At 38.3% G+C, this 25955-nt stretch overlaps 1 pseudogene; it reads left to right on the top strand.

Moving 5' to 3' along the window:
* Window positions 1-13: 13 nt before the first annotated feature.
* LOC101142944 (uncharacterized) lies at window positions 14-25750 on the top strand (annotated as a pseudogene).
* The last annotated feature ends 205 nt before the right edge of the window (window positions 25751-25955 follow it).

Raw genomic sequence — 25955 nt, 5'->3', positions numbered from 1 at the left:
TGTTGGGGGCGGCATGGGAGGGACCCGGGACCTCGCATGCATGAAGCCGCAGGCCTGGGGCGCCCTAGTGTTTGAGGACGAGCGATCCATGCCTGAACCTGGATACGCAGCCGCAGCCGCCGCCATCTGCTTCAGGGGGCTGGGCTTTGACCAGGCGGCTGGGCAGCGCCAGTTGAAAGCGGTTGAGTAGGCCGGGCGCAGTGGCTCACGCCTGTAATCACAGCACTTTGGGAGACCAAGGCGGGCTGATCACGGGGTCAGGAGATGGAGACCATCCTGGCTAACACGGTGAAACCCCGTCTCTACTAAACATACAAAAAAAAAAAAAGTAGCCGGGCGTGGTGGCGGGCGCCTGTAGTCCCAGCACGTTGGAAGGCTGAGGCGGGCGCATCACGAGGTCGGGAGATGGAGAACATCCTGGCTAACAGGTGAAACCCCGTCTCTACTAAAAGTACAACAAACAATTAGCCGGGCGTGGTGGAGGGCGCCTGTAGTCCCAGCTACTCCGGAGGCTGAGGCAGGAGAATGGCGTGAACCCAGGAGATGGAGCTTGCAGTGAGCCGAGATCCAGCCGAGATCGCGCCACTGCACTCTAGCCTGGGCGACACAAGGAGACTCCATCTCAAAACAACAACAAAAAAAAACCAGCTGAGCAGCGCGGGCCATCTGGCAGCGGGTCCAGCTCCAGGGCGCCGTAGGGCAGCGGCGTGCAGTGTTCGGGTAATAGGACGCAGACGGCGGGGTCGCCGGGGGCTTCGGGGTGGCCTCGGCCCCAGGCCATCCAGCCCTGTGGACCGAATGGAGTCCCGCACGCTGTTGAGGTAGTTGTGGGTTCCCCTGGCCTCGGGCTGGGCGCGGGTCAGCGGGCCTGCAGGCGGCGCTTGCGGTACGGGCTGGCGAAAGTGGAGACGGACGGCAGGATGGATTCACTTGGCCACATGGCGGGAAGCTGGGAAGACGGACACCGGTGAGTGGCTGCCCGGGAGGGCTGGTCGGGGCGCGGCCAGGCGGGCATGGTTCTGCCAAGGATTTTGCTTTATTTATCGCAAGATGGGGGTATTTCCTCCTTTCTGCAGTTTATAATTGCATGAATTAGTGCAGTGAATTGAGGATGCAGTAAAAATATCTTCAAAGATTATTAAATTCGTTATTATAAAACACATTGAAGAGTTTATGTGTGTGTATGGAAAGCAGGTATACATCAATAATTCTTAATGAATACAAGAAACAGAGCTACCAATATTGGAGCAAATTTTTCAAATACAAACATCAGTGAATATAGGCAAGGCCTTTTCTTTTTTATTATTCTATTTTAAGTTCTAGGGTACATGTGCACAACGTGCAGGTTTGTTACATAGGTCGACATGTGCCGGCAACGCCTTTTCAATAATGTCTTACAAGGAGAAACGTGGCTCCTCTAGGTGAGCAGCCCTCAGTGCGCATCTCCCTGAAGTCCAGATTGATCCGGCAGAGCTGTGGGGTTCACAGCTCACACTGAGGCATTCAGGGCCTAAACCCCACTTTACTCTTTTGTACAATGAATGGGAAGTCAGTGATCTAAATGGGTTTAAATCTTATTAGGGATTCAGACTTCCCTTCAGACTCTGTCTCTATTCCTCCCAGAGCTGGGTTCAACATGAATTCAGATACAAATATGAGACAATGAATTATGGTAGTGACAAAGACCTTCCTTCGAATTTCGGATTTTTCTAGCAGCCCCTTTCTTTCTGCTTCCCACCTGCCTTCAACTCTTTCTCCTAAAAAAGTTCAGTTGGGGTGAACGTTTGGTGACTTAGAACATCATTATTTTAACGTGATCCCAAAGCGGTTTTCATTATATGCAAAGCTGTATATTTATTCACATTTTTAAAAATGTTCTGAATTGGTTTCTTATGTCCAAAAGAAGGGGAGCTAGTTATAAGAGAAGAGAATTGAGTAACATAAGAAAGTGCTAATCATTTCAAATTAAAGTGGGAAACATGCAAAGCAGAAAGAATCAATTTCATAAACTCAACAAATTATTAACATAAACAATTCCAAACTCTTGTATCTATATAACATCAGTGATCTGTGAGGTGAAATGAGATTCTGAAGAAAAAGTAAATAATAAGGCCATGTTTCTTAGCCAAAAAGTTTTTGTCATTAATTGTGGAATTTCACCAATCAATTTTTTTCAAATAAAAGTTTCTTAAACTTTTAGTGCCTGCTATTGCTTGTAGGTTAATAAACCCTAGCAGAAAACAAAATCATTAATGAAATGGAAAACAAACATTAATGGGGAATTTGTGTAACCTTAATTCTTAACGTGTCTTATGAGTTAATTTTTAAAATGTGAAGGTTTATTCTTGGTGTTTGGTAATTAAGTTTATTAATCTCTCACAAATATGAGGAATTTTATTCCCTAAAGGAACATGAGGATCACGAGTAGTTCAAGAAAATGCTGAAGATGCGCTTGGCTGGGAAGCTAGGACAGGCTGACGAAGTCAGACTTAGTGTGGGAACCTGGTAAGCAGTGGATCGATGTTAGCTGTTTTCACTTATTGCACTAGTATAATCAGTTTGATGGTACATACTTCAGCCCCAGCTGTTACTTAAGACCTGGTTTCACATTTTATGTTCTTTTTCCTGTGCAGGCTGGGAAAGGGTTTCTTCTGTCCATAAAAGCTACTGCAGTGGCTGTGGGAGACTTAATTCCAATTCCAGGTGATACAGCCGTCAATCTCCCACTAGCTGTAGGATGGTGTGCTGCAGTTCACAGGTGTGGATGCTCAAGTGGGCTTTCAAAGATATCATGAGAGGGAGGGTTATTGTATTAGGCACATTTTCCAAATATAGGCATTTCATTGTACAAGACCCCAAATGTGAGAGGGTGTTTGTTTCAGTATTTTATAGAGTTCTTAATATGCCATCATATATACATTCAGTTGTTTTCAAAATACAGTTTAGTACTTGGCTACTCACAAAGTAATAAAACATTTAAATCACTTAACCATACAATTCTTGATAACCAAAAGGCTTTTCTTTCTATTCAGTAGTTTAACATTCAGCTTTCTTTTTTAGGGCAAAGGAGATAGAAGTGGATGAAATGAGAGAGTATTTTTTGAACTGAACTCTGATTAATGCTGAAAGTGTTCAACCACTATGTGTGGGGAAGTTTCCTGGTACAAAGGAAAAAAAAACAGGTTGTTCATACACTTGGCTGTGTTAGTAAGTGGTAAACAGAATTAAACTTTTCTTATGTGAACTCACACATATGTGCTTCATAATATGTCACTCCTATTTAACATCTCTTTCACACACACAGGCATCGCCTGCCACACACACCCTTTTGCTAGTCTTCTTCCATTTTGCTTATTAACCCAAAGAAAGAAAAAAATACAGAAGCCTTCTTGCATCGGTTGCCTTAATCAGATGAATTATTGAAGCCACTCTGTCTAAATATTATTTTCCCTTATTTTTCTTTCTTTAGTTTTCCATTCTGTTGTATTTATTTAATTTTTATTTCATTTTCCAGACCTAAGTCAATGTTAGTCTACCACTGTACATCTGGTAACCTCAATCCCTGCAACTGAGGCAAAATGGGTAAGTACTTTAGCCATGTAACTGCATAATTACTAGTGTCTGACACAGAAAAAATAGACAAAAAGTGTGTCATGGAGCTTAGAGCCTACATGGGGAGAAGGACAAAAAGTAAGCAAAGAGACAAAACAATGAGAAATTGTAAATGTGTGGTAGTTAACTAGAATGTACTGTGGTTACCAAGGAAAGGAGTCATTGGGAACACATACATGATTGTAAGCAGTAGGGGGTCCATTGGCTATAGAGATTTTAAAAAACTGATGAAATAAAGCAAAAGTTGGCAGTTATAAAGAATCTCAGTGATAAAATACTGAAATACTGCTCCCTACTGGGGCAGCGGGTCCTATACACACCCCTTCCCTTCTTGATATGTCACTGAGAATGCGACGTGATCAATGACCAGTGAGATTTAGAAAAGTCGGGTGATGTTATTCCTTCCTTATTGAGTGTGTAATAGTGATCACTAATTTATGCAACTTGTTTCTCTTGGGTGTGCATTAACTACTCTACTAGTAATTTGTAAAAATGAATAGGAATCACTATGGGAGAATAAAAACAACACCCAGATTCCTTGGACCCTGGGATCAAGGTCTTGGGTGATGCTGAGGAAACTATTTTTTTAATAAGCATCTAGATGATTCTTGATGCTTGCGGAAATGCTCTTTGAGAAACCCTGTAATATACAAATGATTAATTTGTCTGAATGTAAGTTATTTAATCTGGTCAATGTACAAAAACCATGGAAATCAATTTGAGTACAACTTAAACATCTAATGATGGTAGAAGATAAAAGTAGGGAGTTTTGCTATTCTGTAGGATTTCTTAGTACCTACTAACTAATGCACCCCTTCTATCCATGTTACATAGGTACCACTAGCTCTTCATATTCCAATGGTAAGCCATGGTACCACACTGAAAGTTCTATTGCAGGGCAGCTGGACACTGTGGCTCATTTATATATTGTGGCTTTGAATTGGGAAATGCTTTTCCAGGAATGAGAAATACCTGGCCTGCATGTTTCCTCTACCTCTCTCACACCTATAGCAAATACTGTGGGCTGATATGACATTGGTTATCCCTGTGCCAAGGCTCTGTTCTAGATTCCCTTCTAACACAGCATTTCTGGAAGCTATTACTATTAATTTGATGTTGCATTCAAATTAAAGTCATTTGTGTTTCCTATTGGGGACTCTTAGGAGGGTTAAAAATGCTGCCTACTGGGAGCAGTAGCCATGTTAACAGGAGGTTGAGCATATATAGTCTCAGGTGATATTACAAGGAGTGATAGACAGCTGGGTGGGTGAACATGGGCTATCTCTCCATAGAATTGTCTCCTTTAGTGTCCCTTAAGAAGAGTTTTTAATCTCCTGCATATAGGTCTTAAGCATCTTTTATCAGATTTATACCTAGTGCTGAGGTAATTGATGTTTCTTTTTTTTTTTTTTTACTAATTTAAATGTCTTTTGTAAAAATATATTTTCTAATTGTGGATGATGTCAAATGCAATTGATTTTTGTATATTGACCTTATATTCAGCTATCTTGCTAAACTTATTATTGCTAGAAATTGTATAAAATTTCCTCATGATTTCCTATGTAGACAGTTAATCTGCAAAAATACCAGTATTATCCCCATTTTTTCAGACTTTAGGTCTTTGTTTTTCTTGTTGATGGCACCATCTCAGCTCACTGCAAGCTCTGCCTCCTGGGTTCACACCATTCTCCTGCCTGAGCCTCCCGAGTAGCTGGGACTACAGGCACTTGCCACCATGCCTGGCTAATTTTTGTATTTTTAGTAGAGACAGTGTTTCACCATGTTAACCAGGATGGTCTCGATCTCCTGATCTCATGATCCACTTGCCTTGGCCTCTCAAAGTCCTGGGATTACAGGTGTGAGCCACTGCGCCCAGCCTTCTTGTTGAACTTCTACTATAATGGTGAATAAAAATGGCAATAGTAGGTATTATTGTCTTGCTGCTCATTTTAAGCAGAAGACTTCAAATATTAAACTCGCCTGCCATTTTTAGGATAAACCCAACTTGGTCATGCCATGTTATCTTTTTTTATGTTTTGTTTAATTCAGTTTGCTAATCATATAGTTCCCTTGTTTTTCTATTCTCTGAAAGTGCTCGTGTAATAGTGGAGTAATCTATTCCTCGAAAACTTGGGAAAAGCACCTTTAAATTATCTGGATTTGTAATTTTTTGTGAGAAGATTTTTTATTGCTTCAGTGTCTTTAATAATTAAAGAATTTTGCAGCCTTCATTTTCTGCTGGAATCAGTTTTAGTAAATTATATTTGTCTCTTTTTCTAAGATTTTGTCTGTTTTAAAATGTGTTTACATTCTTTTTTTATATTAATATTTTTCTCTTAAACTGTATCTGTAATTATGCTTCTTTTTTAATTCATAATATTTGTGTGTCTTCTCTTCTCAGCTAGTCTCCAAAGGGTTTATTTTATTTCTTTTTTTCAAAGAACCAACTTCTTCGGGCTTTGTTGACTTTTTTCTTTGTTCTTTTTTTTTTTTTTTTTTTTTTTTTGAGATGGAGTCTTGCTCTTGTTGCCTAGGCTGGAGTACAATGGCATTTTCTTGGCTCACCACAACTTCTGCCTCCCGGGTTGAAGCAGTTCTCCTGCCTCAGCCTCCTGAGTAGAGTAGCTGGGATTACAGACATGCGCCACCACACCTGGCTAATTTTGTGTTTTTAGTAGAGACAAGGTTTCTCCGTGTTGATCAGGCTGGTCTTGAACTCCCGATTACAGGCATGAGCCACCGCGCCCAGCCTATTGACTCTTTATTATGCTACTTTGTTTTCTATTGCATAGATGTATTGCCTTATGTCTTTTTTCCCCTTCCTCCTGTTGTCTTTGATTATGTTTTTCTTCTCTTTAACTTAGAAATATAGCCCATGAATATTTGGCTTGTCTAATACAGCATTTATGGCTTTATATTTCCCTCAATGCCACTTTGACTGTATCCCACACATTTTGTTGTATAATGTTTATGTTATCATTACTCTCTAATCCTTAAACATTTTTCATTTGAATTTCTTCTTTGACCTATGAGGATGTAGAGTCCAGTTTTCAGTTGCCAAATTACATTTTCTACATGTGCATGAGTTTCTACTTGTCCCTCACATCAGACAGATAGTAGCTTAATGGTTAAAAGTCTTGAGCTTTGAGATGTAATAGACTTGGATTCAAATCATAGCTCATTCACTCACTCATGTATTCATTAAATAGGCATTATTCTTGGTGCTGAGGATGTATCACTAAACAGAAATCCATGCTCACATAGATGTTATATGCTGATATGCATCCCACCATTTAGTAGACTCCACTACTTATTATCTCAGTTTCTCCTTGTAGATCAATTTTTTTATCTGTCAATGAGAATAATAATTATTCTATTCTAGGGAGCTCTTGGGAGAATGTAGTGAGATAAAGTGCTTAGTACAGTGGTTAGAACAGTGAACATTTTAGTAAATGCTTGCTATTACCATATGGACAGCTTTCTCAGAAAGCCTTTCCTAACCCAGCCCCACCCCTCCCCTTCCTGGCACCCAGACAGAGCTAGATGCTTCTTTTGTGTTCCTCCAGAGCATATTGTACTGGCCTCTAGCAGAATGCTCAGGCAAAATATTGTAATCATGAAGTGTCCACATGTCCCACCAGACTGCCAGTTCCTTAAAGACAAAGAATATATCGTATGTAATTTTTTTTACCTCAGCATCTACCACAGTGCCTGGCAAGTGTTAAATACTAAATAAATATATTTGAAATGACTAAAGGAAGGATTGATACAGATTTAGGAAAAGGAAAGTAAGTGTATGTTGCTGAGATATGTATTGATTCGTTTAGTCAAAAAATGTTTATTAGGCACTGATTACCTGTCAGCCACATTTCAAGGTACTGTATAGGTTCAAAGAAAACAGACAAAATTTTGTTATGGTACTTAAATCTTAGAAAGGAGAAATATACATCAGATATGGTTGAGTGATTGCAGAAAAATAAAACAGATTAAAGAAGTAAACAGTATTGTGGGAAGGCTGCTATTTGATATGTGATGGCCAAAGAAAGTCTCTCTGATAAGGTGTCATCTTAATAGAGACCTGCAAGAAGTGAGAGGGCAAATCAGAGGGACTTGTGGATGAAATATTCCAAGTTGAAGAAACAGTAAGTGCTGAAGTTCTTTAATCATATTCAAGGACAGCAAGGAGGCCAGTATGGCTGCAGCAGAAGCACTGAGAGGGAGAGCGGTAAGAGGTGAAGTCAGAGTGGTGGGCAGAGAGAGTGAGGATGCAGAGAGTGCAAGCCCTTGCAGACCATGGCTTTGCCTTTCCGTTGAAGGGCTCTGAATGGGGACGTTCCTGTAATACACTCTGAGTTACATTTTACAAGAATCCCTCTGGCTGCTACATGGAGGTCCGACTAGGGTTACAGGGGTAGTGGCAGAGACCACTTAGGACAGTATTGCAACATTCCAGGCTACAGTAGTGGTTTGGATCAGAGAGATAGCAGGTGGAAATTATGATTCTGGGTATTTTTCAAACAGAGCTGATAGATTTTGTTCAATTGTGTGTGGGTTGTTAAAGAAAGAGAAGAATCAAGGATAACCCCAAAGTTTTTGGCTGAACTACTAAACGAATTGAATTAGCATTTGGTTAGAGGTAGAAGACTGGTGAAATAACAAGTTTGTGTATGTATTGGGAGAGGGGTGGTTAGCAGTGGGTGTATCAGGAGGCCCATTTTAGAGCTGTTAAATGTGAATGTCTCTTACACCTCCAGGTGGAAATGTTGAACAAGTATATGGATATATAGATCAGAACATCAGATCTGTGTTGAGATCAGAATCTCATGCTATCAACCTGTACATAACTTTCTTATTTACCACCATCTTTTTAAAGTACAAATCCCTATGGACCAGATGATTCTTGAGAACCTTCTCTGAAGAGGAGTTATGTTTTTCAGATAGATTTTTAGCTGGCATTTTTTTAAGTAGGGCAATAATCATTTTACTATAATAACTGACATCATAATTGAATAATGAGTCTAGGCATATGCTTTGCGAAAACCTACATACCTTAAATAAAATTGAATTCAAATGAGTATCTTTTCGAAAGAACTACTGAATTCACAAATGTACATAAAAAGTTCTTAATTAAGCTTAATCTAAGTATTAATATAAAAAGAAGAACACTATTATGAATAAAACCCTGGATACCAGAGTGGACAATTGAGTCTGACATATTCCTGGAGAAATATTTAAAGTAAGCTAACACAAGAAAATCTTGCCTTTAGAATTTTTTAGTTAAACTTTTTAAAAAGATTCAAATAAAACGTTAAGAAACTTTCTAAATGGTTCTGAAAGTGATGGTCCAGCCAGGGAAATAAAGTTTCTAGCCTCTGTCTTGGGGCTTTCAGAATAGACTAGGTAACCTTAGAATTAAATGTGGATTTATGTTCTTCTGAACAGTACCCCCTTTTATTGACTACATGTGCTTCCCCAAGAATTTGTTGTAGAGTAGATGTTTCAAATAAAGGGTTCAATTCTTAACCCATTCACATTGTTTCATTTTGCAGATAACCACTTGCCTAGCATAAAAATCTTTACGTTGTTCTCAGAAATTGATTCTTGACTCTACACAGCAAATCCTTCATCTTTATTGTTGTGACCCATTATAAATACCTTCCACTATGATGGGCTTATATTCTCCTGTTCTCCTCTAGCACTTACTCTCTTTTTTTCCCCCAGGATTCCAGGTCTTGGCAACCTTTGAAATTCCAATTCCATTTGCGAGAGCTTTGAGGAGGCCATATGCCGATTTCACCACAAGCAACTTCACCAGCCAGTCCTGGAATGCCATCAGCCAGCAGGCCCCTGCCATCATCTGTGACTTCTATCTGTGGCTCACTGGAAGGAAACCCAGGTGAGAAGCTGAGTCAGTGGCTTTGAGAATGTCACTGCATATGGGAGATTGAGGCCCCAAAGTCTTTAGGGCTTCCTTCGCCAAGGATTAAAGGAGACAACTGAATCTGACCCATATATACAGATTGAACACACCTACTCTGAAAATCCAAAATCTGAAATTCTCCAAAATCCAAAATGTTTTGAGTACTGACATGATGCCACAAATGGAAAATTCCACACATCTTACCTCATGTGATGGGTCACAGTCAAAACACATTCAAAACTTTGTTTCATGCATAAAATTATTTAAAATATTGTATAAGATTACCTTCGGGATATGTGTATGTGGCTAAGTGTGTATGAAACATAAGTGAATTTTGTGTTTAGACATGGCTCCCATTCCCAAGATACCTCATTACATAGAAGCAAATATTCCAAAGTCTGAAAACAGTTGAAACCCAACACACTTCTGACCCAAGCATTTCAGATAAAGGATACTCAACCTGTATAAGTTTTGAACAAACAAAGCAGTCATAGTGAGAAGCCACAGAAGCCTCCTACATTAAAAATGCTCCAGCATAATAAAGGAAGGTAAATGTTAAAGCGCCTGCTTGGTGAATTCAGCAAGTGATCATTCACACAAAAAGAAAAGCAACTGAGACTCTGTCACTAGGGTTTTTCAAATAGGTAGAGAATGTTAAGTATCCAGTAATGATGACAACCTCACTTACTGAGAGCTTACTCGTGGGGCTAAGGAGGATGCATGATGATCCCATTTTTATTGTCACAGCTACCGAAGGAAGATACCCTCATCAACCCAATTTTACAAATGGAGAAATAGAAGCTAAGGGAAGAATCTGAAGTAGTCTCAAAGGCAGTGACAGGAAGGATGTGGAGAAAGCTGAGTGTCAAAGTCAGTATTCAGGACCGGATTTACTGCTACTTAGAGATGAATGAAGAAATCAGAGGGAACGCAGTGTGCTGATGCTAAAGCGGCTGTCACCACCCAGCTGTGTGACATAGGACATCTTCTTTCTCTGTCTCACTTGAATAATATGATGTGTCAGAGGAGACATGATTGTAATTGCCTAAAGCAGTTTTTGTGATCAAGAATCAGAAGCATGAACAGTATTGCCCTCTGTGTTAGCCCCTTTATAAGGGAGGAAGTCATCTTCAGCATGCTGAATTGTCATCTTTCTTAGCAGTGCAAATGACTAAAACTTAGCCAATGTAGAGTTTGTCCAAATTTGGAGCAAAGTGAAAAGAAAACATTGTGATTATGGGGAAAATATTTGTATGGGACTATTAAATAAAGACACGAAAAGAAGAAAACCTAAATATTATAGGCAGAAATGCTAAAGGTTAAAATATATCAGGATTGCAGGAAGGCATGGATAAAGAACAAAGTTCAGTTAGGAAAGAGATACACAGAAGGAAGAGACACAATAAAAGTCATGTATTCTGTGAGAAGTCAGACAATAAGATTTGTGGGGAATGGGTTGGTTTGTTGTATGGTATGTATTTTAGCAATAATCTTTATGGCAGAGAAAGCTAAAATCCCTTAGCTTGTGTGAATGATCACTTGCTGAATTCCTCAAGGTAGGCATGATGAAGGAGGGTTTAGAGGAGACACAGACACAATGAACTGACCTAGATAGAAAGCCTTAGTATACTCAGCTAGGAATAGTGATTCTGAGGACACACTGTGACATGATTATGCCATTACATGTATGGTAGTGATGGGGATGATAGAAGGAAGAACTGATGGCATATTTTCACCCCCCCAAAAATCAGTTAAATATTGGGACACTAACCATCCAGGTCTAGAAAAGTCACATGCCATAGCCATGGTATTGCACATCATTCATCTTGCATTCTTTGAGAATAAGAAGATCAGTAAATAGTTCAGAAGTGGGAAGCTTTGTCCAGGCCTGTGTGTGAACCCAATATTTTGTTTAGAAATAGAACAAGTAAGTTCATTGCTATAGCATAACAGAAAATTTGCATAAGTGGTGGTCAGCAAATCCTTGAATGCTGCTTAATGTGACGAGGTTGGTAAAATCCTTTGTGCAACACTCTTACTCCCTGAATGTTTTGCTGTGCTGCGGCCTGTGTGTGCCAGACAAGGCCAAGCTGGCTGAAAGAGCAACCAGCCACCTCTGCAACCTGCCACCTCCTGCTGGCAGGATTTGTTTTTGCATCCTTTGAAGAGCCAAGGAGGCACCAGGGCATAAGTCTACTCACTTATATCTCTCTGGAACATAACCCATGTTTGTTTTTACAACAAATAAAATTGATCTTGAATAAAAACTGAGTGGTCATTGTCATTAATCTTTGAACCCAGATTAACCTTTTGGTCATGCCTAGTCTAAGAGAAAAGAGATACTCTTATCAATAAATACAGAGCCCAGCTATGTCAGTGAAGATCTCAAGTGCATAGACAGTAGTATAGGGAAGAGTCAGAGGCCAAAAAGACAGGGATGGCAGACATTGAACAGAGGAGAGTGTGGTGTTTGCCTTTGCATCAACTGAGATTATGGAAGAACACCTGAGGCTTGGGGAGAGCACCTACAAGATACCAATAAAGCATTCTAAGAACATCTATGAAGTGAGAAGATTTGAATTACTGTTGTTCTTGTGGTTACGATTGTATTTATGGTTGTTACTTCATTCGTATTAATCACCTATGTGCCCGAGTGTAATCATGAAGTTAGATTTTTCCCAGATTTTTTTATTAGACTCAAGAATTCCCATAGACAAAGGCAATATCACTATCCTTTTTATACATTTCTTCTCTCAGTTCTGCAGAGCCAGAATGTAGAGTCCAATCTTTTAGATAGGTTATGCAATAAAGGCTGACTTGGATTATCTAACTGGTACATGAGGCCCCGTGTGGTAGTTTACTCCGGAGGAAATTGGCACCTGTATATAATTGTAGTTAAGTTGATCCCTTGATATCAGAAAAGTTTCTGCTATGCAGTCCTTTTCGATGATTTCATAATATACATCCTCATTTTAGACAGTACCAGTGGCCATAGATGTACTTGGCAGCAGAATATTACAGATGGTAAACCTTGAATCTGCGTTTTAGTAGCAAGAGCATTTGGAGTCTTGTGCTTCCGTTGTAGACATCTTAACATCTACATCCTATCTTTTGTCTACTGTTGTTACTGCTACTAGTTCCATAGACATTCTAATTTTCATTTGGGATATACATTTTTGTTATTTGTAAGCTCCCTTTTCTTTTTCATTTTTTCACCCCCTTTCAGACTGTTCTAAAATCAGAAAGGAAATTCTCCTCCATGAGCGTGTATATGTTTTTGGCTCTTGGAACTGGAGATGGTGCAAGTAAGTACAAGCACATTTTCCAGATAAGTCATGCAAAGTGATTTACATTTCATAATATGATCATTTCTGATTGATCTTATCTATTAAGACCACCCATAGAGATGGCTGTAATGAATTAAGAACATCAAACAATGTCAAGTTGTTCATTGCATGTATTTCAGAACATTGCCAAGATAAAGCCAGTTGGAGTCATTAATTTCACCAGCTGGTTATTTCCTTGCTGCAGTGCCAAAGATTGTCATTTTTGAGTTAAAGCCTCTGGTTTTTCTAACTCATCTTTCATTGTTGATCATGGCAAGTGAATAATTAATGAATGTATGTGTTTAGGTTGTGATAAATTTAAAACACACCCTAAGAGTTGTAATGTTGATTGCTTTTGAATGTTGTAATGGTTTTGAGAGTGTCTGCTAATGATTCCTTAATTACATACTTGCTTTTCTTAGAAAATCAACTCATTTCATTGGGATTAATTTTCTCTTAAATATTTAAGTTCATATTTTAATAAATCACTATGCCTGGGATTCCATTATATATTTGAAAAGATCAAGTTTAATTTTTTTACCCAGGTAACATACACAATGGCTCAAGATTTGTGTTCTTTGATCTCACAATTTAAAAAAATATGCATTAAGCACCATGGAAATCCCAGCAACTTCGGCAAGAAAGAGTCTTGTTCCATAGTTTCTTACGCTTGATAAATATGTGGACTAAAATAAATGGAATATCTTAATTCAGTTTTTGCTTCATGAGACTGGTTGAGTGAACATAGGCCTAGTGCTTTGACAAGTGGCCTATTGTAGAAGATTGATATTCTAGTAGCCTAAATAGAATCCATTTCTTATAAGAACATATATATTTTTGAAAATGTGGTATTTCTCAGAAAACTGCTGAAATGAATTATGTATCTTTTCTATCTTTATCTTTAATTCTATTATTTTCAAAGATCTAAAGCTTTCACTTGAAAATTAGTCTTTTGGAAAAAAAATTGAAACTTAGTGTTAAATTATATTTCATTGAGGTTGAATATGAAGATTCATTTGCTGTAATCTCCTTGTGATCTTCTAGTTTCTTGTGCTTTTAAAAATAACACTATAGTGGTCTATATGTGTGTCAGTTTTTACAATAATTTATCTAAACTTTAGCTTATACCAGTGTGCATGAAGAACCAAGTGCAGTCTGAATTAGCACAATGCAAATAGAAAACCGACCTTTTATTTTCCTCACAAAATTATATCTAATATAAACCTTAAGTAAAATAAAGAATTTTTAAGTGCTTGTAAATTAATAACAAAATCATACCTAATGTCAGTGGAGTAGAAAAGTTAAGGATTTTATATCACAGTAAAATGCATTTCTAAATTGACGTAGTATTGTTATAAAACATATTCTTGAATATTGTATCAGAACTTAATCACCACTATTGAAGTCAAAATAAAGATGGATCTCTAAAGTATACAATTTATTTGGGAATCACAGAATTGTAGTTGTGAACAAAACTGAAAACCACAGTGGTCTTCTATATGTGTGAAGGACAAAGAGAAGATTGGGGGTTTACTAGCAAGGGAAATGCTACATATTGTTTTTAAAGAAAGCTCACGGACACTAGAGAAGATTTTGGGAGCTGGTCAAACAAGCCTAATGGGAGACAAATCTTTTGAGACTTCCCAGGAGCCCAACTAGAAAATCTCTTAGTCAATTTTAGGTGAAAAAGGCTTAAATTTGAATTTGATTCTGGGGAAGTTTGTCATTTGTTTGGATGCAAAAAGCCTAAAAATATTTAATTAAAGTGGAATTACATATTCTTGAGAGATAATGGTCACTTATTTAACCAGAGTAATAATGGAAAGACTTCAAAAACAAATTCAAAAGTTACATAGTCAAGAGAAAAAAAATACTTAGACCTGTATTAGAGATGACTTAGTTTTTTCAGGTGGTCAAAACCCGAATAAAGACAGCCCAAACCACAAGAAGCTATCTTAAAACTTAAAATATCTGCTTGTTAGGTAGAATACTTAGAGAGAGAGAAAAAAGCCTTTTGTAATATGACCATTTCTCTTGGTATATGCCCTTTTGCGTAAACTGGAAATTAAACCCCATGAAAAACTACTTTAATTCAATTAGACGCTGGAAGAGTGTGTGTCTAAGGTTATAAGTAAACCTATTATAGAATAATAATACACACACACACACAAACACACCCCCACACACAAGTAGTACCTCCACCAGGGGGAATGGATGGCTTTTAGAAAAAGTAAGGGCATGTGAAATTTCCTGGTTACATAGAACAATTGGGATACATCAGGAAAAGCCAAGAGTACAGAATTAATCTATACTGGAAAAACATTGTTTTTTCCAGTTTTTTTGAGACAAACATTCTCAGTGTCAGGTTATAATACCTGAGTGCGAAGTGGGGAAAAATGCAATAGGAACTGACAAAAAAAAAAAAAAAAAAAATTTGAGAGTCACCACTTTAGTTAAGCAAAAAGATGTACTGTTTTAAGGAGAGATGTAAGAAGAGCAGAAGGCATTGATGTATTAACTGCAAATTACACGTAGTGAGATGCATAAAAAGCCAAACCTTTGAGATTAAATCTGAAAAACTTTAAGAGGAAAACTCTACCTCCTGAAATGAAGCGATCACTTATTTTTCTTTATTGCTGCTTCTAAAAAGAGGATACATGTACAGAATGTGCAGGTTTGTTGCATAGGTATACGTGTGCCATGGTGGTTTGCTGCACCTATTGACCCGTCCTCTTAAGTTCCCTCTCCTCACCCCCATCCCCCAACAGACCGTGGTGTATGTTGTTCGCCTCGCTGTGTCCATGTGTTCTCAACGTTCAACTCCCACTGAATGAGAACATGCAGTGTCTGGTTTTCTGTTCTTGTGTTAGTTTGCCAAGGATGATGGCTTCCAGTTTCATCCATGTCCCTGCAAAGGACATGCTCTCATTCATTTTTCATGCCTGCGTAGTATTCCATAGTGTATATGTAACATATTTTCTTCATCCAGTCTATCATTGATGGGCATTTGGGTTGGTTCCAGTCTTTGCTATTGTACTGCAATAAGTAGAATGATTTATATTCCTTTGGGTATATACCCAGTAATGGGATTGCAGGGTCAAATGGTATTTCTGGTTTTAGATACTTCGGGAATCACCATGCTGTCTTCCACAATGATTAAACTAATGTATATCCTCACCAACAGTGTAAAAGCATTCCTATTTCTCCACAGCCTCGCCAGCATCTATTGTATCCTGACTCTTTTAAATAATCACCATTCTGACTAGCATGAGATGGTCTCTCATTGTGGTTTTGATTTGCATTTCTCTGATGATCAGTGATGTTGAGCTTTCTTTCATATGTTTGTTGGCCAACTTCTTTTGAGAAGTGTCTGTTCATATCCTTTGCCCACTTTTTAATGATATTGCTCATATTAACTTTGAAATGACTGAAAATTCAAAATAAAGACAAGAAAGATAAAATTATATTTTTTAAGTTATAGGTATGAAGTATTTTTGAAAGGAAGGAAATCTCTAGATTATATATATGTATGTGTATATATTTATATGTGTGTATATATAATATATATATTGCTTTCAACAAAAAATTATTACAGTCAAAATAGTACCATCTCCAGATGTTTTTATTTAGCTTGGTATCTAAAATCATTTAGGTGACCCATTCCCATATTTGGAGAATTTTTAAAATTTGTTGTCTACATCTGTGATATTCAGTATAGTAGCCACTAGCTACTTAACTTTTAATCAGTTATAATTAAATGAAATTTAAAATTCAGTTCTTCCAACATACTAGCTACATTTCAAGTGCTCAATAGACGCACTTGGCTAGTGGCTACTTTATTGGACAGGGCAGATATAGAACATTTCCATTATCACAGAATATTTAACCAGACAGCATTGATCTAAATGGTTTTTTTTTCTTTTTTTAACTGGAGTGCAGTGGTGCAATCTCAGCTCACTGCAACCTCTGCCTCCCAGGTTCAAGCAGTTTTCTACCTCAGCCTCCCAAGTAGCTGGGATTATAGGCGCCCACCACCACACCCAGCTAATTTTTTTATTTTTAATAGAGACAGGGTTTCACCGTCTTGGCCGGGCTGTTCTTGAACTCCTGACCTCATGATCCACCGGCCTTGGCCTCCCAAAGTGCTGGGATTACAGGCATGAGCCATTGCACCAGGCCAAGTATCTTGTAGAGAAAGTTTATATTATGATTCAGATTTCCATGTTGCCCATCTTTTTTATTAATCTTATAGACACTTATTGGAGTGCTTATTATGTCTTAAGTGCATGAGAAGTGCAAAGAGTGTAAAGACAAAAATGATGTAGCCAAATCAAGTGGTGGAGACAGACATTTAAAACATAATTGCAACCCAACATGAATTCTCCAGGGAAAGGAGAGCAAAGGACAATGAAGGCAGAAAGAATCACGCTTGCAAATCCATGAACGGTGTGGTGTGTTTGGGAAACTCTGGGTAATTTATTTAGCCCTAGGCAAGTAAAAATAAGGACTAGAAAGGTATGCTGAGGCCAGATCTTGAAATATTTCAATAACTGCAGTCAGGTTACACTCCATTGAATGAAAACCCAGTTGAAACTGGCTTAAAACACAAAGGTGGTGTATTGATGTACAATGGAAAAAATCCAGCACTAGAGTGGTGAGCAGCTGTGATTCAACTAGAGCTCTGGCTGCCTTGGTCTTTGAGTCTCTCAACTTTGCCACTTTGTTCCGGTTTTATCCTCATGATGAATAAGATGTTTGCTGTAGCTTCAAGCTTTGCACACATAACATGGCAATGACTGGATGAAGAGAGGCTGGCCCTCTTCAAGATTTTCTCCCAAGATTGATGAAACTTGTTTTCTAAAAACCCTCAGCAAATTTCCCTCCCATTGCATCAGCTTAGTTAAGGTTACCTGTCCATTTCTGGCCAGCCCCTGTGGCCTGAGATTATGCCATGTACTAATTTGTTGAGAAACCTCAGATGTAAGCCAATCACTGTCTAGAAGGTAAGAGTGCATGGAGATCAATCAGCTTTTCTCTGAAGCTGGGGTGAGATTATGTGTTTCTGAGGCAAGGTCGCTACTGGAGAAGGGTGAATACCTGCGTGATAATTCAGAACTCATCAAGAGATAGAAGACTGGGTGTTAGGGGGTCAGCATTCTGAGTGGAGCGTGGTTTCTGAAGTCAGACCTGAGTTGGTGTCCTTTATCCACCACTGCGTGGTGTAACTTTATGTAACTGAGCCTCAGTTTCCAAATGGAGATTATAATGGTCATTGTCTTTCATACCGTTGTGAGATGTAAAGGGGTTAACAGGAAAGGCACTTAGAATAGTGCCTGAACCACAGTAAGCGCTCAGCAAATATTAGCTTTAAATTCATACTCAAATATGGGAGGGAGTTTGAGCTTTATCTTTTAGAGTCTGACACTCCCATTGAAGGTCTTTTGTATCTTGACAGAAGATTTCCTACTACTTAAATAATAATATAACATTAGAACTCAAGTGATGCTGATGATGACAGGAAATGTGAATTAGTTGAGTAGTTGGGACGGAAATCACATGGCCCGCAAAGCTGAGAATATTATCTGGCCCTTTACAGAAGTTTGCCAACTCCTGAAATATAGAGGACCAGAAAAATGTCTTCTGATATAAAACACCTAAACATGTTAAGCCTGGTGCAGTGGCTCACCCCTGTAATCCCAGCACTTTGGGAGGCCAAAGTAGCTGAATCCTCCCACCTCAGCCTCCCAAGTAGTTCCATATCAGCCTGGACAACATGGTGAAACCCTGTCTATACTAAAAATACAAAAATTAGCTGAGCATGGTGGCGGTTGCCTGTAATCCCAGCTACTTGGGAGGCTGAGGCAGGAGAATGGTTTGAATCCGGGAGGCAGAGGCTACAGTGAGCCGAGATCACACCACTGCACTCCAGACTGAGCAACAGAGTGAAACTCTGTCTGAAAAAAAAAAGATAAAATATGTTTTTATAAAATAGTTTTAATGCATAGCTGAACTTGAGGCAAAATAAGGAAATTCTTAAGTGTCCCAAAATGACAAGAAAGTACACACCGATACACAAACAGAGTGAGAGAAGTTGAACAAGCACACACACAAATATGACAAATGTGTATTGAGAGCCAAATATACGTCAGGTACATATTGCTCTGTGCCTGGGGAGCAGGGTCAATAAGGTAGAAAACAAAACAGACATGGGATAACCTCATAGATCTTAAAGTCCAGTGAGGTAGGCAACTTCTATAAGAAATAAATGTATATTAAATATTTTGAAAAGTACTGTGAAGAAAAAGAGCAAGATGCTTTGAAAGAGAGTAAAAAGTGACACCTGCTTTAGGATTATGTGCCTTGAAAAGGACTCCAGAAATAGTGCCACTGGAACTCAGGAGGAGTTAATGTATTCACGGAAATGGGAGAGAGCATTTCTTTTAGGTAGATGCCTAGGCTCTGCCAACTTTGCTTGATTCTATCTGACTCTATTAGACAAGTTATAGAAGTATAATAATGCCTTTGCTACAAAACCAGAAATGGATAAATACTTAAGAAGAAATTTTCACATCTCATCAAATGCGTGTTTTGATGCTATAGTAATTGTTCCAATTTAAAACATTCATTTTTACATATTTTCTTCTTTCCTTTTTTTTTTTTTTTTTTTTGAGACAGGTTCTCACTCTGGTTTTCAGATTGGAGTGCAGTTCTCAATCAGCTCACTGTAACCTCAAATTCTTGGGTTCAAGGGATTCTCTTGTCTCAGCCTCCTGAGTTGCTGGGAATATAGGCACACACAGCCACAGCTGGCTAGTTTTCATATTTTTTGTAGAGATGGGGTCTCACAAAGATGGGGTCTCACCAGCATCTTGCTGATGCTGGTCTTGAACTTGTGGTCTCAAGCAATCCTCCTGCCCCAGCCTCTTAAAAGTGCTGGGATTACAAGTGTGAGCCACCACACCTGGTTTATACATATTTCAATAGTTTTAATATAACAGCAAAGTCCATTTGAGACAGAGGACAGACTTTTTTAAAAAAATTATAGAAACATCTGTCTTGCTCTTACCACCAAGGCTGGAGGGCAGTGCATCAGTGCATGACCATGGTTCATTGCAGCCTCAACCTCCTGGGCTCATGTGATCCTCCTACTTCTGCCTCCCAAGTAGCTGGGACCACAGGTGTGTGACACCATGCCCAGCTAATTTTTTTTTTTTTTTTGTAGACATGGTGGTCTCACTACATTGTATAGGTTAGTCTTGAACTCCTGGTTTTAAGCAATTTTCTGGTCTCAGCCTCACAAAGTGCTGGGATTACAAGTATGAGCCACCACACCTGGCTAGAGAACAGACTTTTAATAACAAAAGAAAAGTCCTTTTTATTCTAAGGTTGACTTTAGGAGCCTGTTTAAAGGCGGGTAGATGAGACTGCTTACAGAAAGCTAGCTTTGTGTGCTGAACTTGATACTATTAGAGGTTTCTTGAAAGATCTGGGAAAAAAGGTTTAAAATTGCAACAGGAAGATGTTTGCTAGACTAGAAATGGAGAGTCCTAAGCACTCAGGAATTCAGCAAATGGCTGCTGGTTAGGTTTTTGTTTTTATTTTTTGGATTTAAGATACCCTCAAACTCTAATTATTTCTGAATTGAAGATGACCAATTGATGGGTATGTTTGTATTAGTAAAATCAAAAGCTTATTAATTTATATTTCACATTAACAAAACCCATAAAGAAATTATACTTTGCCTTTGTAACCCATATGTCTGCTTGGATATCCCTGCCCTTTAATAAAATGTAATTAATGAATTCCCCAAGAATTGTTGAGGATTCTCAGGTGGCTAATTGTTCATGGTCATCTCTCCCGTTGCTGGGGATGGATCAGTTTTGTTTATGAATCATTTTCATTTCACATAGACTCCATAACAAGTCGATCCAGACCAGGTAAAGGCCTCGTTCTTCATTTGTCATAAATTTAAGATCAAACAACAAAAAGAAAAAACATGTGCCTAGGCCTGCGTAACACTTATAGGACCTGCCTTTACATACCACACATGGACACCCAATCTTACAATGGGTCATCCTCTACCGTGTTAACTGAAGTTTTCTGTGTTTATTTTTCTCATCTTTTAAATCTTCCATTTACTGTAATTTAGGAGAAAATGAAGTCACTGAGTTAATTCATTTTTCTGAGTTTAGTACACAAATTCTAGGCAACATTTCACAGACCTGGGTCTTTCATGGTGTAATAAATGTGGGCTTTTGCAAACTGTTTTCCTCTTTTTGGTCTCACAGCTATGTTTTGGATGATTAAAGTTGCAAAAGGTCTAAACACTTACTAATAGGTTTTGTTCTTACATCTGCACTGGGCGGTAGCATAGGGCAGTAGAAAGAACACTGAAGCTCTAGATACTACCGTCTCCTCAATCAGAGAAGTAGATCTTGGTTGAGAGACCATAGCCTAGTTAGCTAACCCATATGAGTCTTGTTTTTAGTATGCGTGAAGTGGATCTGGTAATAATAGCTATTTCACGGGGATTTGCAAAAATCAAATGTAATCCTATGTATAAAATAGTGTTTCATATTGTGCAATATAAATATTAGTTTTGTTATCAGTAACCTCTCATTTCTTTTACCCAGGTATGTTCTTTTGTTCACTATCCCTAAGCAAGACTCTACATTGCCTGTATCAGTTTCACACTCTTATCAAGGATGTATACATTCCTACATTTTATTTTCTACAGTTAGTCACTTCATTAGAAAGACTTTTAAGTATTCACATTTATATTATAACATTTAATTTGAAAAAAGCTTTTTGCAAGAAAGGAGAGTATAATCAGAAATTCATCTATAAAGTCCTAGGTTTCAGCAGCCTGTGCCACATGTGTTCACAGTCACTCTCCATTCTGCATGAGTTGTACTAATGTGGGAGCTGAAGGAGATAAACCCCCCAAATCAGTAGCTTAATACAAATGAAATGTGATTGTCAATCACAGTAGTTCTAACTGGTAGAAGGCGTTGCACTCCACAGTCACTCAAGGATCCGTGCTGATGGAAGGTTGCCATCTTCTGCACATGGCTTCTAAGTCATCCAACTCTCTGGATGACAATATTCAGCTGCCAATGGGGTAAAAGGGGCACTGACATCATGTGGAAGGATTTTATGGTCCAGGTCCAGCAGTGCCCATCACATCTGCCCATATTCCACCCTCAGAAGTGTCACTGGGCTACATCTAAGTACAAGGATGGCTGGAAAATACATAGCTGTGTGCCCGGGAAGAAAGGAAAATAGGATTGTTGAACAACTAATGAGGTTCTGCCATGGCCTTTTTTTTAGGTCACCAGATGTCTGCCTTCTTGTCTTTCCCACACATACAAGACACTCATTCCTACCCAAGGGTCTCATACCATTATTGCATCCAGTTCAAAGTCCAAGGTCCAAAGTCCAAAGGGGAATAGACTGTACTCTGTATCAGATTTTGATATGTAAGCTTCTGGTTTGGCATTCTTGAATAAAAAGGCTAATTTTCTGCCTCCCATGTAGAGGTAAAAATATCTCTGTTCTACCTCTTGTCATGGTAGAACAGTGAAAAGACCATCATAATTGAAGAAAAAAATAAAATAAAGAAACCTGCTATGCAAGAAAGAAGACAGGCAGGCAAGCAGCAGTCCCTAGAGTATAACCATAAGGAAATCCAGAGTAGCAAGTAGTGAGAAGCTCCTTACACAGGGCATGGGGAAATTCCTTAAATAGCCCCTGAATCTACTCTCTGGGAGGAACCCTCTTTTCCATCATTTTTGGTGGTGGCTCCATCCTCTGGAAGGTCCTTTTTTCTTATTCCCTGGCTGTCACCTCTGAACTGGCTGTTAAGGAGTGTGCTTTTCTTGAGGTCTTTGGCTTTATAACTCATTCTGCAAGAGTAAAGGTGAAAACCAATGAGTGTGGTATGCCAATCTGTCCTGCAGACTCTGGCCAAGTGACGAATGAAAGGAGTTTGCTGACACAGGTATTTTTCCTGACAGTGCAGCTAGGGGACTGCACCATTCAGTGCTGCTGATGAGAGAGTGCAGCAGCCGAAAGGAGTGCAGCCCCCCTAAGCTGGCCCCGCTTGCATTTATTTAGTACAGATTTAATGACAAGGGCTTGGAGCAAACACAATTTGTGGGTAATTAACATTGTCAACTCCCCGAGTAGAGAGCAGTCCTGCACATGAATGATCAAAGCATGGTTTCCAGAGATATAAGTAGAACAATTTATCTAGATAAGTTTCTTTACATTCTGTTGTTATCTAACCCTTGCTCTTAAGAGAATTTAACTGCCTTCAGCTAAATTCTCTTTTGAAGCTTTTGCAAAATCTCCTGTTCTTCCAAGAAGGTTTGTGTCTTTCCCTAAAACCTTTTCTTACAACTTTTCCCACCACCCTGACCAAACTCCTACAGTTTTAGGTTTAAGGTCAGTAATTTGCTGGCTCTGGGGCTGTGGAAGAAAAACTAAATCCCTCAGTTCATGCACACAGTGTGACAGCTTGGCATAAGTAAAAGACATGAACAAAAGGATTAATGAAGGAGTGAAAGAAGGAAGGAGTGTGCATTAGGCACAACATCATCTAAAAACTAGAAAAAACTGGAATGCATTAAACTCATTCATTCAACAAGTGTTGGTTGAGTGCCTACTAAGTGTCAAGTGCTGGGCCCGATGTGGGGGATACAGTGGGGGATACAGTGGAGGATACAGTGGCAACAGATGGAAAGTAAAGGCAGTGAAAAGGCCATGGATTTAAAAATTAAAGGAAAAAAAGGGGTAATACATTTGTTATTGGTTTTAGCAAATCCAAAAAATGTGAGAAAATAGTGCAGTGTTTGCCAAATCTACAAGTCTTTCACCCTCACTGAGTCTCAAATTAAGAATGCACAAAAGCAGAATTACTAGGAAATCAAAAGTTTTATGGGTGTATTCCCTTAAGTAATAGCACTATACTGCAAAATTGGTGGAGGTCGCCTGCACATTTGAAATAACCAACCTACACCTTTACCCCCTCCCCCAGATTCTAACCAAATAAAGTATGAAATAAGGCAGAACTCACCATGCTACACCAACTTACCAGGAATGAAGTTGATGCTGATTGGAAAAGTGTCAAGCAATAAAGAAGAGTTTGGATTTATCTTAAACATTATCTTCATGTCACTTGAGACTTTAATCTCAGCCAAATCTACTTCCAAAAACCAATCTCTTGTGCAATGATCTTGTCTGGGTCCAGGCCAAGGCTACTTCTATTGCATAGCTACTCTCACCCTTCTTGATTTTTACTCTGAAGAACTTTCCTGTCTGGGTTAGAGTTTCCTCTGGTAGGCATCAGATTCTGCAAATATTTATTGTCTCATGTTAATCAAGACCCCCTCTAGATTCTGCTATTTAACTTTAACTATTTTGACATAAACAGAGTGATTTAAAGGGAGTTGTAACTTGTTTCTAAGCAGGGCCTGGTATAGCTTTTAAGCAATATATCTCTCCAGTCACACACAATAATGAATGGATTCTAACTTACCCTAAGTACTACCATGTTCCTGAAGGTAAATAAACCATGTCAGCTCTGTGAGGCTTAGCAATTTTTCTTTAAAACGTAGTAACCAAAAATGTTACCAGTTTTCCTTTGATTACTACTATATTGCCCAGGAAGTGTGATCATAAGACATCTGTTGTATCAAAATTCATACATCTGCTTCATTCACTTCCTTTTATGGTATCACCTCTGACTTCCAGTTTCCCTGCCGTCAGAGAGAAACAATTAAATGGGAGTTGCTTTGGACAACAGGATTTTTAAAAATCCAGTGGCCACAGAGAGTTGGAACTGAAGAATCAGAAGAGAGGATTAATTTTCTTTCCTCTTACCAAGTTTCTTAAGTATTTTCAGAACTCTTAAAGGGACTTATCAATAGCAGGGAAAGTGTCTGAATTAATGGCAGGATTCTTGAGGACTTTCTCACAAAGATAATTAAGGTGGCACTCTAAGAAAACAACCAGAGACATCACAAATAATGTATAGATATTTTTATTGTAGTATTACTTATGGTAAACTTGGATCCAATTTGAATGTTCCACAATAGAGGAATGATTCAATCAACAACAATACATACAAATGTTAGAAAAGTATTCAGGCATTAAAAATCATGTTTTATCAAATAGAAAATGACACAAAAAGGCTTGTAATATATTCAATGCAAAACCATATTCAGTATAATCTCAGCTCTTAGCCCTAAATGTTCATATGATCTTGGATTAATATTTTTTTTTTACATTTTCAAATTTTCAAATTAGAAGTATGATTATTCTACTTCTATGGTGTGGAAAAAATTACCCTCTGTAAAAGTGAAAAAGTAAGAACAGTCATCTTCTACTTTCCACGTTTTCCAAATACAATGAACACATTACACTTTTACAGTGGAAGAAAAGAAACACCTATCTTTTAAAATAGTAAATAAATCAGAATAAGACAAATTCATCATGAATTTACAAAATTATGTCATCAAGTATAAGTTCAGTTCATGTTTAGTTTTGAAACTTTATCAAAATTAAATTTTGATTTATTTTTATTAGAAATATGATTCTAACTATTCAACATTGCTTTTTAAAAAATTATCTTCTAGTTTTTCACAAAATCTGAGGAGCTGCTACGGAAAGCACACCAGATCTCATGTGTTGAAATGTGAACATGCTCACCACAGACCAAGGACATTCAACCTGTCAGTCCCCAGGATTTCCAAGCCAGGAGTTTCATCTCTTACTTATGGAAAAGTTGTCCATTTAATTGTGAACCAATCAGCTTTTCATTGTGTCAAAATCAAATCTAGATAGTGAAATTGATATTTTATCTTTATTGTTATCTTAAATATATCTTGGCTTAAAGAGACATAAGTGGCTCTTCCCCACTATACCAGATAATGAGTTGCAAATAAATCATTCAGTAGTAAAGTTCAAAGAAAGCTTGAAAGCATTTTGAATTTCCTAGTGTCTTACAGATTTGTTTCTTTTTACAACAACCATGTCCCATGTATATCTATTTAGGACCTTAAGTTGTTAATAATCTACTCTGAATAATTCCTTAA

This window comes from Gorilla gorilla, chromosome 11, assembly GCF_029281585.2.
Source record: "Gorilla gorilla gorilla isolate KB3781 chromosome 11, NHGRI_mGorGor1-v2.1_pri, whole genome shotgun sequence".
Classification (NCBI taxonomy): domain Eukaryota; kingdom Metazoa; phylum Chordata; class Mammalia; order Primates; family Hominidae; genus Gorilla; species Gorilla gorilla.
The sequence above is the reverse complement of the archived record's forward strand: the minus strand, read 5'-3'. Positions and strand labels throughout refer to the sequence as shown.